General features: G+C 43.8%; 1 protein-coding gene across 1 annotated transcript in view; it reads right to left on the bottom strand.

Annotated features, from left to right (window-relative positions):
• Positions 1–13,611, bottom strand: part of STIP1 (stress induced phosphoprotein 1) — a 1,768,405-nt gene that overhangs the window by 1,498,374 nt on the left and 256,420 nt on the right. The gene's annotated exons all lie outside the window — the stretch shown is intronic.

Here is a 13,611-nt window from a genome sequence, read left to right on the forward strand (position 1 = left end):
AGAAGACACCGCCAAAGATGTGTCGTCGGTAATCTGGGGCTGCGTAGGCGCCTCACTGAGAACCGGACCACGTGTAGTCGGCTTTGGCGTGGTGTCGGTCGAGGTCACGGGCCTCGAGTGTCGGTCCTTGTCTTTGCGTTTTTTTAGACAAAACCGGGGTTGGAGTATCCGACGACATGGTATAGTTAAATGCTTTCCCAAAATAATGCTGGGCGAACTCCGCCCGACGCTTAATAGTGCGTTTGTTGAATGTAGCACAAAAGCGACAGACCGAGACGTCGTGGTCTGGGCCTAAACAAGGTATACAGAGGGAATGGAAATCCTTATGCGGTATTTGCTTCCCACAAGAAATACAATTATTAACTTTGTCTGACATCGGTCTGAGGCAAGAAAAAGTTTCCCCAACGGGGTACTTAGCTTTTAAGAAGACTTTGGTTCCAAATTTTTCGTAATCTCAGGAGCTGGCCGACCGGCACTTGCGAACTACTTCTGCTTCGGGCACTGCGCGGCAAGAAAGACTGGGAAAATGGCGTCGGCTGGTTCTTTTACACCCCTGTCGCACTGACGTCAGGGAAGAAGCGACGACAACTGACGCCAGACCTAGACTTTGGAATTTGGCCGACAGAGGACCCGCCTGACGGCAGGAGAACCCATCTGTTACGACTGCAGCTGTATGCACGATGAACATCTGCTTCGGGCACCGCGCGGCAAGAAAAACTGATGTAATGGCGTCGGCTGCATGTTTTATAACCCTGACAACCTGACATCATGGAAGAAGGGACAGCAACCGACGCAGGATCCAAGACTGTTAATCAGGCCAACTGAGGGCCACCTGCCAGCAAATTACCAAAATGTAATGACTGCAACAGCAAAACACAAAACATCCACTGAGGTGTGATCACCAACTACCAAACTTTCATGGACTCCTGACAGGGGATAGGAATGTGGTCCCCCTTACTTGTTAAAATACCAGACACACAATTATCAAAACCACACCACTAAGGAGGATGCCCTGAAAGGCCTGAGGACAGCCCTCATCTCCAGAACACGAATGAGAATGCAGACCAGGACCATTAAAATCCTCCTCCCTGTGAAGTGTCCCCCCAAAATGGAATCCATGGCGTAACTGTGGCATCGGGAAAGGGAAGAAAAAATGGTCTCCTGTTAGTCACTAACGGAAACTGTAATGACCATCGAATCAGACCGCAATACACCATTGCCAATATCACATTATAGTCCACTGGATACATCAAACGACCACTGCAGGAGTCCATTACAGAGCCCTCATATGGTACCTCGCTAAAGGAACCAACCCTATGAAGCTGCCACGTGACAAAGGAGTTAAGATCACATAACCTGTAGGGTTTGAAAGGGCAAGTACTGATGGTACCTGGTATCCAAGGTTGATCACTCTGGAACTTGTGAGCCTGGCAATTTGACCAACAGTATCAGAGTGGCAATCTATAAATTCTAAATGTCTGAAGAGGTTGTAGACTTTACTTTAGATAACTGACTGTAACCGCTAACTAGCCTCATAAATGGAGTAAGTTATCTCTGGCCATCATCATTACTGATGCTCTCATGACTGTACCGAGGAGCCACCAGATAGGGAAGGGAAGCAAGAACTTGCTAAGAGCCTGAGCCCCTGCACATCGCCACCATGCAGATGGTGGTGAATGGTGGGGGGTGGTGAAGAGAACAAGCGGTCTGGTGATGAAATATGTCTCTCCTGCCGGCCTCAAACCTGCTCCTGGAAACCTCCTGATTGATAAGAGATGTCTTGATAAGAGATGAGGTCCGGACAGCTGAATGCATCATGACCATCTGGATTTCTACACTGATAAAATGATTAATTCAAAAACCAAAATGGGCCTGAGGTCCTTATTCTTCTCAGGCAAGGAAAAAAAAAAATAAAAAAAAAAAAAAAAAAAAAAAAAAAAACAAAACTGTAGAAAAAGAAAAAAGCAAAACTTAAAGTGAACCAAACAAAACTGCTCCAAAGAGAACTAAAGCTTTTGGCCAGTTAAAAACACAGGCTACCTCTGGCTTTTGTTCCTACAAATGATCTCTGCAAACAACCAATATTTTGTTAAAATAAGGACATCTCTGCAAAATAAATTAAAATGAATCAGCATTTAATCATTTTAAACGTTTTTTTTAACATCAAAAACATTTTAAAGTAAAAAACAATTGATTTAAAATATAAAATTATTTTTCAAGCATATATTAAAAATTAAGATTAAATTCAAATCTTTGATAACCTTTAATTTTGTAACCAATATCTTTTAATGTCCTTATTTCCATTCCCACATTTAATAGATTTCAAAGGTATAAAAAAGAGTGCATATTTAATTCTAAATTATAATAGGAAATTCTTTTCATTAATATATTTAATGGATGACATACTTATCTTGTTTAGGGGATGAGAAGGACGATGTAGGGTACACATAGGAATTGAACATCAACCTATAAACAGACCTTTCAATGCATCACAATGAAAACAAAATATACCTAAGAATACTGGATTTGACAATAGACTGACTCTTAAAGAATAATATAGTGTTATTAGAAAAATATACCTTTCGGCAGCCACTAAACAATAATCAAATGATCAGCACTAATGGAGTAAGTGTAGTGTGGTGAAAGGGTGTGGTTTTTGTGTTGAGGTTATAGGATGTATTGATGAGGAATAATTTCAGGAATTAAATCTATAGTTATATATTTAACATATTTGTAAAAATTTATAAAGATTTTCCAAAATAAATATTGGAAACAGTTAAAAAAGTTTGAAAAAGCAAGGGGAAGATTTTTGGACAAGAAAAGGGAAAAAGAAAAAAAGTTCGTTGGAGAAAAATCTTGGAAAGAAGAGTGGCACCAATAATATCAGAAATAATTGAACTTGGAAACTGAACTTGGAAACAAGAAACGACTTGAAAAGTAGGATTGACCACAGGTGTGTAAAAACAAATAAATGAAAAACAAAACAAAACAAAAAACGGGAAAAAACAAAAACATGAAAAAAAGTGATGTTTAACAAACCTGAATATTTTGGAGGGGGTGTGTCAACTTGCCCAATGTAGGGTTTAGGGATATATCAAGTGGTGTTTTTGTGGAGGTGTTATGTGTAGGGATGAATTCCTGTAATAACAGGAGGGTGCCTGTATACTTGGAGGATTCTATAACAGAAGGTTATTATTTTATTTGATCAAAGGACATTGATAAAAGATTATTCCTCATTAACCTTTCTGGCTACAAAGATGTTTAAAATATTTATTTTGACATCATCCAGAATCTTAAATTTAGTGGATTTATATTTTTCTCAGAATAAGTATTGGTGGAAAATTATATTTTTTGGAACTGTGGAATATTTTGGATATGAGTGCTGTTAGATGAATAAATTTTAATTGGATAATCATGAGAATGTTGATTTTAACATTAACTTTTAATTACAATTTTTTGTACAATTTGTATAAAAATAAATTATATTTAATTTTTAAAATATTTAATTGGATATTGGTAAATAATGTATAAAAAAAAAATTTTTGTATATACTTAACAACAATAAGGGTTATCAAGCTAACCAACTGTATATGTTATAAAAGTGTAACTTAAAGAAAACATAAATATGGGTAGTTTGTTTAAATCTTATCTTTGCTGTTTTTTAATTAATTTAAAAAATGGTTATTGTTTGTTTTTTCAATTTAAAACTGCTAATATATCAATTTTAAGTTGTTTTTTTTTTCAAAAAAGTTAGTAACAGTCTGTTTAAATGTTGAGGACTGCTAATCATGGAGATCATTTGGTAGTTGCTCTGTTTCTGTTAAAATCTTTGCAACTTTGCTTATTGCTACAATACTCGTAAGCCTGAGCAATTTTTTTAAATTTTTAAGTAAAATCTCCTAGATTAACTGTTCTCTTCAAAAGGAACCTGCGTGCTGCCAAATGAAGCTTCACTTTGAACTTCTTTAAAAAAAATGCCTGCAAAGTCTGGATGCAACTGTTAAAAAACCTGTGTGGGAAAAAGTCTGTGAAAAAAATTAAAAGAACTGGGTCTGAAAAAAAAAAGAAAATGGTACAGTCTCTGGATATAACCATTAAAACCCATGTGTGTGAAACAAATCTCCCTGCTACTGGAAAGCAACATTTTGTCAACTGCAAACATTCAGGAGGCGTGCAAAAGGGCCTGCCTGAGAAGGCACTCCAGTATGGTCTCCCCCTGGACTTGGGGGGGGGGGGGCCTAAAACAGCCTACTGGGAAGACTGCCGACTTTAACAGATAGACATATGCCCCTCTTCTGGCTCCTCAAAAAGGTTCACCAAGGGGTACCAAAATGCACTCCTATGGCGAACAGTCTGCCCCTCTTCCTCGTTCCTAGTAACAGTGTCATCAATCTTTGGCCCAAACAAGGAAGAGCCATCAAAAGAGCCTTAATAAAAAAAGATGCCATTAAGCAATCTGCTAAGTTGCATCCAAGCGTGACAACGCATGGAAATGCCGGAGCCAGCAGGTCAGGGTGCTCTATCGGCTGTATTCAAAATGAGCCTCATGGAAATGGTGACAAACAGTAGGGTAGACAGTCTCCAGAGTCTTATGAATTTCCAGAGACAGCTGCATCGCAACATTCCTCAACACCTCAGACATCAGATCACACTGAAGTCTGGTCAAGTAAAATCAACAGTTTAGTGCCCTTAAAGCAAATGTCGTGGAGGCGTAAGATTGCTTCCCTAGACTGCCTAAAGCTCTGTTCAGGGGATGGACTGGGGAACTCTTCTCAGAAATTTCCTTCTTGGTGGTGGCCACCACCATAATCACATCCACAGCTAGACCCTTACTCCAATGTAGTGGATCCTGGGGGTGGGGGAGGGGGCAAGAATTCTGTCAGGAGTCTTAGGAATAGGTTCCAATGTGTCTTGTTCCTTCCTCGTCCTCCAGGACACTGAGCTTACGAGTGCACCCAAAGGAGGAACCATCCAAGGTGTAGATGGGCCAACACTGAGGGTCTCCAAAAATAGACCCCTCTGGAAAGGGAGCTTCAGTGGTACAGCCCTCTCACTGTTAAAAGTTCTAAGAGGTCACCAAAGGAGGTGTCAATCCTGCGGAGACTTGAGGGACCCTCTCCTTTGGAGGTCAGTATCCTCTGTGAGGGACTCCTCATGAGAATAGAGGTGTTTTCTCCTGCACTAACTCTTCCTTGAGATCTCCTGCTCCAGCAAAGTTGGAGGAGAGGAGGAAAAGGCAGGAAGCCTGACCAGTAGAGCAGACCGTAGACCAACTGGCATAGGCTGTCCTGGAGCAGGCTGATAACTGGTCGCAGGCCCAGATGTGCAAGGGGATGGAACACTGGCTAAAGATACCAAACCCATGTACTTGGAGAACATCCTAATCACGATGTCAAAGGCAGAAGCAGATGCTGGTCTCCTGGAGCCAACCGTGACTAATATCCAAAGATACCAGAGACAAACCCAAGTCCATGGAAGCTACTTCTCACTCAGATATAGAGATCAGAGCAGAGCTGTCAAATGTTGTAGCTCCAAGTTGGAGGGGTGATCCCAAAGCTTGGACAATCAATCCAGACCCAAAAAAAAGCAAATGTCAAATAAATAAAAATAAAAGCCAGTCTTGATGAGACAGCCCCAAGGTCCGGTCAGCTCTAATGCTAGAGATGACACCAACGTAGGAGCTGGAACAGGCAGCCACCCTATCTCATCTAGCACGAAGGGTGGTAATACGGCCGGGCCCAAGGACCCTGGATCTAAAAGGGCCAAGAGAGGAAAACAGGGTGATGGAGCCAAGGTTTCCACTGACCCTGATGACCAAGAAAACAAAGCTACCAAAAGGGGTTTGAAGGGTCACTTGAGGCCAAGGAAAGTACAGTTTTGTACCTACCATAAATGTAGATGTCCGATAGGTATGCATCTGCAGTCATAACATATGGGGTTGTCCTGCCTCAGGCAGCCCTTCGGTCGGCCGGATTCCAAAGTCTGGGTCTGGCCTCGGCTGATGTCGCACTTTCCCTGACGTCAGAGCGTCTGGGGTATAAAAGCATCAGCCGACGCCATTTTCCTCAGTTTTTCTTGCCCCAGATGCCAGGTGCCCTCTAGGAAGGCTAAATTTGGATAAATGCTGAAAAGTTCCAAACATTTGCAAATTATATACATGAGTAAAACAAATACACCATAATAGATTCCCCCAGTTAGCTAAAAGAGGGGTAAGCACCCTAGGAATACCAAGAGGGGAAGGAGGGAGGGTAATTCTGACTGCAGATGCATACCTATCAGACATCTACATTTATGGTAGGTACAAAACTGTACTATGTCCTTCAAGGATGCATCTGCAGTCATAACATATGGGTAGAATACCATAGCCAATCTGGGGGAGGAGGTACTAAGAAAAGGATGGTGTAGTTAAGATCCCCTGCAGGACTGCAGTTGCAAACCCTGCTCTGGATCTAGAGTATAAAGGTAGATTGTAATGCTTGGCAAATGTATGCACGGCGGTCCAAGTAGCAGCTTCTAAAATGTCCTTGGTAGCCACCCCCCCCGTAGGAAGGCTGTAGTGGTGGCCGTGGCCCTTGTGGAGTGAGGCCTGATATTTTCAGGAACTGTCTTTCCATGAAAGGAGTAGCAGCTTAATGCAATTTCCTATCCATTTTGAAATTGTCTGATTGGAAATTGCTCTTCCTTGCACCCCAGTTGCATATGCTACAAAAAGTTGGTCAGTTTTTCTGCTAGTTTTTGTTCTGTCCAAATAGTAGCGTAGCTGTCTGTGTATATCCAGGGTGTGCAAAAGTTTTTCCCCTTTATTCTGTGGATTAGGGAAGAACGTAGGCAAATGAATAGCTTGGTTCAAGGATACCCTAGATAACACCTTTGGCATAAAAGTAGGATTGGTTCTTAGTGACACTCTGTCCTGGTGGAAAATAAGAAAAGGCTGTACTGCCATTAATGCTTGTAACTCAGATACTCTTCTTGCTGAAGTGATTGCCAGAAGGAATGCTGTTTTTCAAGATAGAAACTGTAGATCCGCTGATGCTGCTGGTTCAAAAGGAGGAAGTGTCAGTTTTTCCAGCACAAAGTTGAGATCCCAGGCAGGTAGAGGGGGTCTTACTGGAGGTTTAACATTTTTGATCCCTCTCAGAAATTGCCTGAGGAGAGGGTGTGAGAAGGTAGGTGGATCCACATTGTATTCTGCTGAAATTGCTGAAGCATGAATCTTAATGGAATAGGACAGGCCATTGTGGAACAATTCTGCTAAATATTCTAGGATATGTGCTAGGTTTGCCACTGTGACATCTGTGCCTTTTGATGTGCTCCAAATGAGAAATCTTTTCCATTTAGCTGAGTATGTCTTCCTTGTGGAAGGCCTGCGAGCCTCCAGGATAATGTCCTTCACCCTCTGAGATAAAACAGTTTGATTGGGATTTAAGGAATTTTCCAGGCAGTTAGCTGCAATGTTTTCAAGTTGGGATGCAGGGTCTTGAAATTGTTTTGCGTTAGAAGAAGAGGCCATAGGGGGAAGAGACCATGATTCTGCCTGAGACATGCTTCTCAATAGCGGATACCAGTGTTGTCTTGGCCAGTCCAGAGCTATTAGTATAACTTTTGGCTGTTCCTCCCTGATTTTCAGTTGAACCTTGTGCATCAATGGGAGAGGTGGGAAGGCATATACTGTTAGGGCTTTCCAGCTGAAAGAGAGAGAGTCCACCCTCCAAGCTTGTGGGTGGTATGTCCTTGAGCAGAATGTCTTCAGTTGATGGTTGAGTGGGGAGGCGAAAGTACAGTTTTGTACCTACCATAAATGTAGATGTCCGATAGGTATGCATCTGCAGTCATAACATATGGGTTGTCCTGCCTCAGGCAGCCCTTCGGTCGGCCGGATTCCAAAGTCTGGGTCTGGCCTCTGCTGATGTCGCACTTCACCCAACGTCATAGCTCCTGGGTTATAAAGGCATCAGCCGATGCCATTTTCCTCAGTGTTTCTTGCCCCAGATGCCAGGTGCCCTCTAGGAAGGCTAAATTTGTATAAAAGTAGAAAATTCCAAACAGTAGAAATCAAAAAGTGTATATACATATATACATACAAACAAATACACCATAATAGATTCCCCCAGCTAGCTAAGAGAGGGGTAAGTACCCTAGGAATACCACAGAGGGGAAGGAGGGTGGGTAATCCTGACTGCAGATGCATACCTATTGGACATCTACATTTATGGTAGGTACAAAACTGTACTATGTCCTTCAAGGATGCATCTGCAGTCATAACATATGGGTAGAATACCATAGCCAAACTGGGGGAGGAGGCACTAAGATAATAATGGTGTAGTTAAGATCCCTTGTAAAACTGCAGTTGCAAAACCTGCTCGGGATCTGGAGTATAAAGGAAGATTGTAATGCTTGGCGAATGTATGCATGGAGCTCCAAGTAGCAGCTTCTAAAATGTCTTTGGTAGCCACCCCTCGTAGGAAAGCTGTAGTGGTGGCTGTGGCTCTTGTGGAGTGAGGCCTGATATTTTCAGGAATTGTCTTTCCATGAAATGAATAGCAGAATCGAATGCAATTTCCTATCCATTTTGAGATTGTCTGTTTTGAAATTGCTTTTCCTTGCACTCCTGTTGCATATGCTACCAGAAGCTGGTCAGATTTTCTGCTGGCCTTAGTTCTGTCCAGATAGTAGTGCAGTTGTCTGTGTGCATCCAAGGTGTGTAGTAGTTTTTCCCCCTGTTCTGTGGGTTAGGGAAGAATGTAGGCAAATGAATAGCTTGGTTCAAGGATACCCTGGATACCACCTTTGGCATAAAAGTAGGATTGGTTCTCAGAGACACTCTATCCTGGTGAAAGATAAGGAAAGGCTGCACTGCCATTAATGCCTGCAACTCGGAAACCCTTCTTGCTGAAGTGATTGCTAGCAGGAAGGCAGTTTTCCAAGATAAGAACTGTAAGTCTGCTGTTGCTGCTGGTTCAAAAGGGAGAAGTGTTAATTTTTCTAGCACATAATTGAGATCCCATGCAGGAAGAGGTGGTTTCCTTGGAGGTTTTACATTTTTGATCCCTCTCAAAAATTGTCTGAGGAGAGGATGAGAGAAGACAGGAGGATCCATGTTGTACTCTGCTGAAATTGCTGATGCATGAATCTTAATGGAAGAGTAGGACAGGCCATTGTGGAACAGTTCTGCTAAGTATTCTAGGATGTGTGCTAGGTTTGCCAGTTGACATTTGTTCCCTTTGCTGCACTCCAAATGAGGAATCTCTTCCATTTTGCTGAGTATGCCTTCCTTGTGGAGGGTCTGCGAGCCTCCAGGATAATGTCCTTAACCCTCTGAGATAAAACAGGTTGGTTTCGTTTTATGCAATTTTCCAAGCAGTTAGCTGTAGGGTTTTTAAGTCTGGATGCAGGGTCCTGTAGTTGTTCTGCGTTAGAAGTAAAGGACATAGAGGTAGAGGCCATGAGTACGTCCGAGACATGCTTCTCAGTAGCGGGTACCAATGCTGCCTTGGCCAGTCTGGAGCTATCAGAATTACCTTTGGCTGTTCCTCTCTGATCTTCAGTAGAACTTTGTAGATCAATGGGAGAGGTGGAAAGGCATATACTGTCAGGGCCTTCCAGCGGAAAGAAAGGGAGTCCACCCTCCAGGCTTGTGGGTGATATACTCTTGAGCAGAATTTCTTCAGTTGGTGGTTGAGTGGGGAGGCGAACAGGTCTATCTCTGGCATTCCCCATTTCTTTGTTATTGTTCTGAAGATGTCTGGATGCAGCATCCATTCGTGAGCATCCGTGGTAGTTCTGCTTAAGCTGTCTGCTAGTGAATTCTCTTTTCCTGGTACGAATCTGGCCTGCAGTTGGATGTTGAGATTCAGGCCTAAGTTCCACAGGTCCATTGCCACCCGGCATAGAGGGTATGAATGTGTGCCTCCCTGTTTGTTGATGTACCACATGACTGTGGTATTGTCCGTCCTTATCAGCAGGTGTCCTTGCTGGAGGAATGATTTGAATGCCTCGATTGCATGCTTCACTGCCAGCATCTCCTTTAGATTTATGTGTAGATTCAGCTGGTCTTGGGACCATAGGCCTTGGATGCACTTGTCTTCCATGTGTGCCCCCCAGCCTAGGTCTGAGGCATCAGTGGTGATGGTCTGCCTTGGATGTGGTTTGTGGAAAGGCAATCCTCTGTTGAGCTGGCAGGCCTGAGCCCACCACAGGAATTCTTTTTTCAGGCATGGAATGATTGGTATCAGGGCTTCTAGGCTGTGTCTGTGTTGAGACCATACATTCCTTAGGTACCATTGTAATTTTCTCATATGCAGCCTGGCATGTGGGATCAAGATTATGCAGGATGCCATGTAACCCAGGGCCTGCAGGACTTTCCTTGCAGTAAGCTGAGTTTGTCTCGTTAATGCCATGAAGTAGACTGGTAGTTGTTTTTGTTTCTCTTCTGTGAGAAAAGCCATCTGAGTTATTGTGTCCAGTTCTGCACCCAAAAATGTTATCCTTTGGGATGGCACTAGTCTTGACTTTTGTATGTTGACTGTGTATCCCAAGGCTTGCAACAGTTGTATGACATAAGTCAAATCCTTTATTATTTTTGTCTTGTTGTCCGCTTGTATTAGGCAGTAGTCCAGGTATGGGTAGATTTGTATTCCCTGAAGTCTGTAATGTGCAATTACTGATGCCAGGCATTTCGTGAATACTCTGGGCGCAGTAGATAAGCCAAAGGGCAATGCCGAGAATTGATAATGCTCTGATCCTGCAAGAAATCTGAGGTGTCTTCTGCAATCTGGTCGTATAGGGACGTGCAGGTATGCCTCCTTGAGATCTAGAGTCACTAGCCAAGACTCCTTGCCCAACATGGGAAGAAGTTGCTGTAGGGTCAGCATCTTGAATTTTGGAACAATGAGATATGTGTTCAGTGCGGACAAGTCGAGAATAGGCCTCCATTGATTTTCTTTTCTTGGTACAAGGAATTGTCTGGAGTAAAATCCTTGGCCTTGTTCCATAGATGGTACCTTCTCTATTGCTCTCATCCTTAGTAAGCTGTTGATTTGTCTTGGAGCCTCTGATTTCTGGGTTGGAGGAAGGTTTGGCATTCCTCTCTTTTTTGGTAGAGTGTGGAAGTGAAACATGTAGCCTTTGTCTATTGTTTGCAAAGTCCATTTGTCTCCTGTAATGCAATGCCAGTTTTTTGAAAATAAAGCTAGCTTTCCGCCCAAGGGTGCTTCCAGTTGTTCCCTGATAGGCGGAATCAGAGCCAAGTCATTGTGTCTGACCTGTGGAAGTGGTTGCAGTCGTAGCTGTGGCAGCACTTCTCTGGTTGGCAGGTTGCCACTGACTACCCCTGTAGGCATCCCTTGATTGACCCTCTGCCTCTTGGGCGTCTATTTCTGCCTCTCTGAGCTCTGGAGGTGTCTGGAAAGGACCAATTCTTTGAAGGCCAATTTCTGCTGAACCTCGGAGGTTGGACCTGTAGAAAATCCTTGACTGTTTGGACAGATTTTGCTTTTTCTTCCACTTTCTTTAGGACCTCCTGTGCAGGGGAGCCAAATAAACTTTGTTTCTCCATAGGAGCATCTAGGAGCTTAGACTTAACATGGTCTGGCAAGGATTGTTCTTTTAGCCAGGCATGCCTTCGAATCACTGCTCCAGTCATAGCTGATCTAAATGAAGCCTCCAGTGCATCATAGCCACATTTTAAGAAATGATTACTGACCTGCTGAGAGTTGTGTACCAAATCCTGAAGGGACTTAAGGTCTAAAGGTTCAAGAGAGGACAGTTTTTTATTCAGCTGATCTAACAAAAATTCCTGGTACTGTATCATGTGAAATTGACAGTTTAAAGCCCTGGCAGAAAGAGTAGCAGATGTATAAACCTTTTTACCCCATCTCTCTAATGCTCTTGATTCTCTTTCAGAGGGTAGGGGATTCTTGGCAGAGGCAGCTGCAACACCTTTAGGGCCCTGAGAAATGGTTTCTGGGTCTGCAGCATGGGCCTTATACAAGTGGAAGTGAGAATCCGGGACCCTGTAGTATCAGTCAGGTTTTGTAGGGGCCGGGGGCAGAGAATCAGGGGTAGTACTGGCATCACTGTATGCATCATCCACAACTGATAGTACAGGTGCTATGGCTAAAGGCCTATGCTGTGGTAAGTGTAAAAAAGTCCTTAGCCTTTTCCTAGAATCAGAAAAATCCTGACCCTGCCATTGGAAGTGTTCCCTCATTGAATGTAAAGTTTCCCCAAATGAAAATTCCTCTGGAGGAGATGCAGATCGATGGAGTCTTCTGCATCATAATCCTCATAAGGTGAGTATGGTCCTTCCTGATGGTCAGATAAATCTGAACCATCCGAGGAATAGTCAGAGGAGAGAGGTTCAGGGGGTTCAGACCTAGACCTCTTTTCAGGAGGGGGTTGTGAGGCCCTGTCTGGGTGAGTTGGGATCCCCTGATCAGAGAAATAAGGTCCTCAGCAAGGCTGAGAATCTGAGAACTTGAGGTAGGTCTGTGAGAGGGAGCTTTGGTAGGTAAGGCCTTGGAAAGTTTAGCTGCTTTAGCCCTGGAGAAGGCCTTGATAGACAAAGAAGCAGGGGGTCTAGCTGCCCCACGTGCAGGGGTAGAGATGTCCAACGGAATGGTGTTGGACAAATCTTGTGTGCCTGCTTCTTCAGTAGGAATTTCTGTAGCAGATTCAGCCGGGGCCTGTGTGGCCTCGGTTGTCGGAGGCATGCTTTCAGCCGAAGGGAGAACCAAGGTCTCAGTTTCAGCCGAAACAGAGACACTCGCGGTAGGCCTAACCGTGGTTTCAGCCAAAACCGCGGACCGCGAGTGTCGGTCCTTCTCCTTGCGTTTTTCAGCTAAATGTGTAGTCGGAGTCTCAGACGGCATTTTATATGCAAAAGCGGAGCCAAAAAACTCTTCAGCAAACTCCGACCGACGTCTAAGTGTCCGTCGGTTGAAGGAAGCACAGGCTAAACAAGCTGATATGTCGTGGTCTGGGCCTAAGCAAGGAAGGCAGTAAGAGTGGAAATCCTTATGAGGTATTTGTTTCCCACAAGTTAAACAATTATTTACTTTGACATCGGCTGAGGCAAGAAAGAGTCCCCGACGGGGTACTTAGCTTTTTTAGAAGTCTTCGGTAGCTGAAATCTCTGGATCTGACCGACCAGCACTTGCGAACAGCTTCTGCTTCGGGCACCGAGCGGCAAGAAAGACTGAGGAAAATGGTGTCGGCTGATGCCTTTATACCCCAGGAGCTATGACATCGGGTGTAAGTGCAACATCAGCAGAGGCCAGACCCAGACTTTGGAATCCAGCCGACCGAAGGGCTGCCTGAGGCAGGACAATCCATATGTTATGACTGCAGATGCATCCTTGAAGGACATCAGATCTATCTCCGGCATTCCCCATGTCTTTGTTATGAGCTTGAAGATATCTGGGTGCAGCATCCATTCGTGTGCATCCATAGTAGTTCTGCTTAGGCTGTCCGCCAGTGCATTTTCTTTCCCTGGCATGAATTAGGCCTGTAGTTGGATATTGAGATTCAGGCATAGATCCCACAGATTCATAGCCATCCGGCATAGCGGGTAAGAATGTGTGCCACCCTGTTTATGTACCACATGACCGTGGT

Source organism: Protopterus annectens, chromosome 6.part1 (assembly GCF_019279795.1).
Source record: "Protopterus annectens isolate FY-2018-M chromosome 6.part1, PAN1.0, whole genome shotgun sequence".
NCBI lineage: Eukaryota > Metazoa > Chordata > Ceratodontiformes > Protopteridae > Protopterus > Protopterus annectens.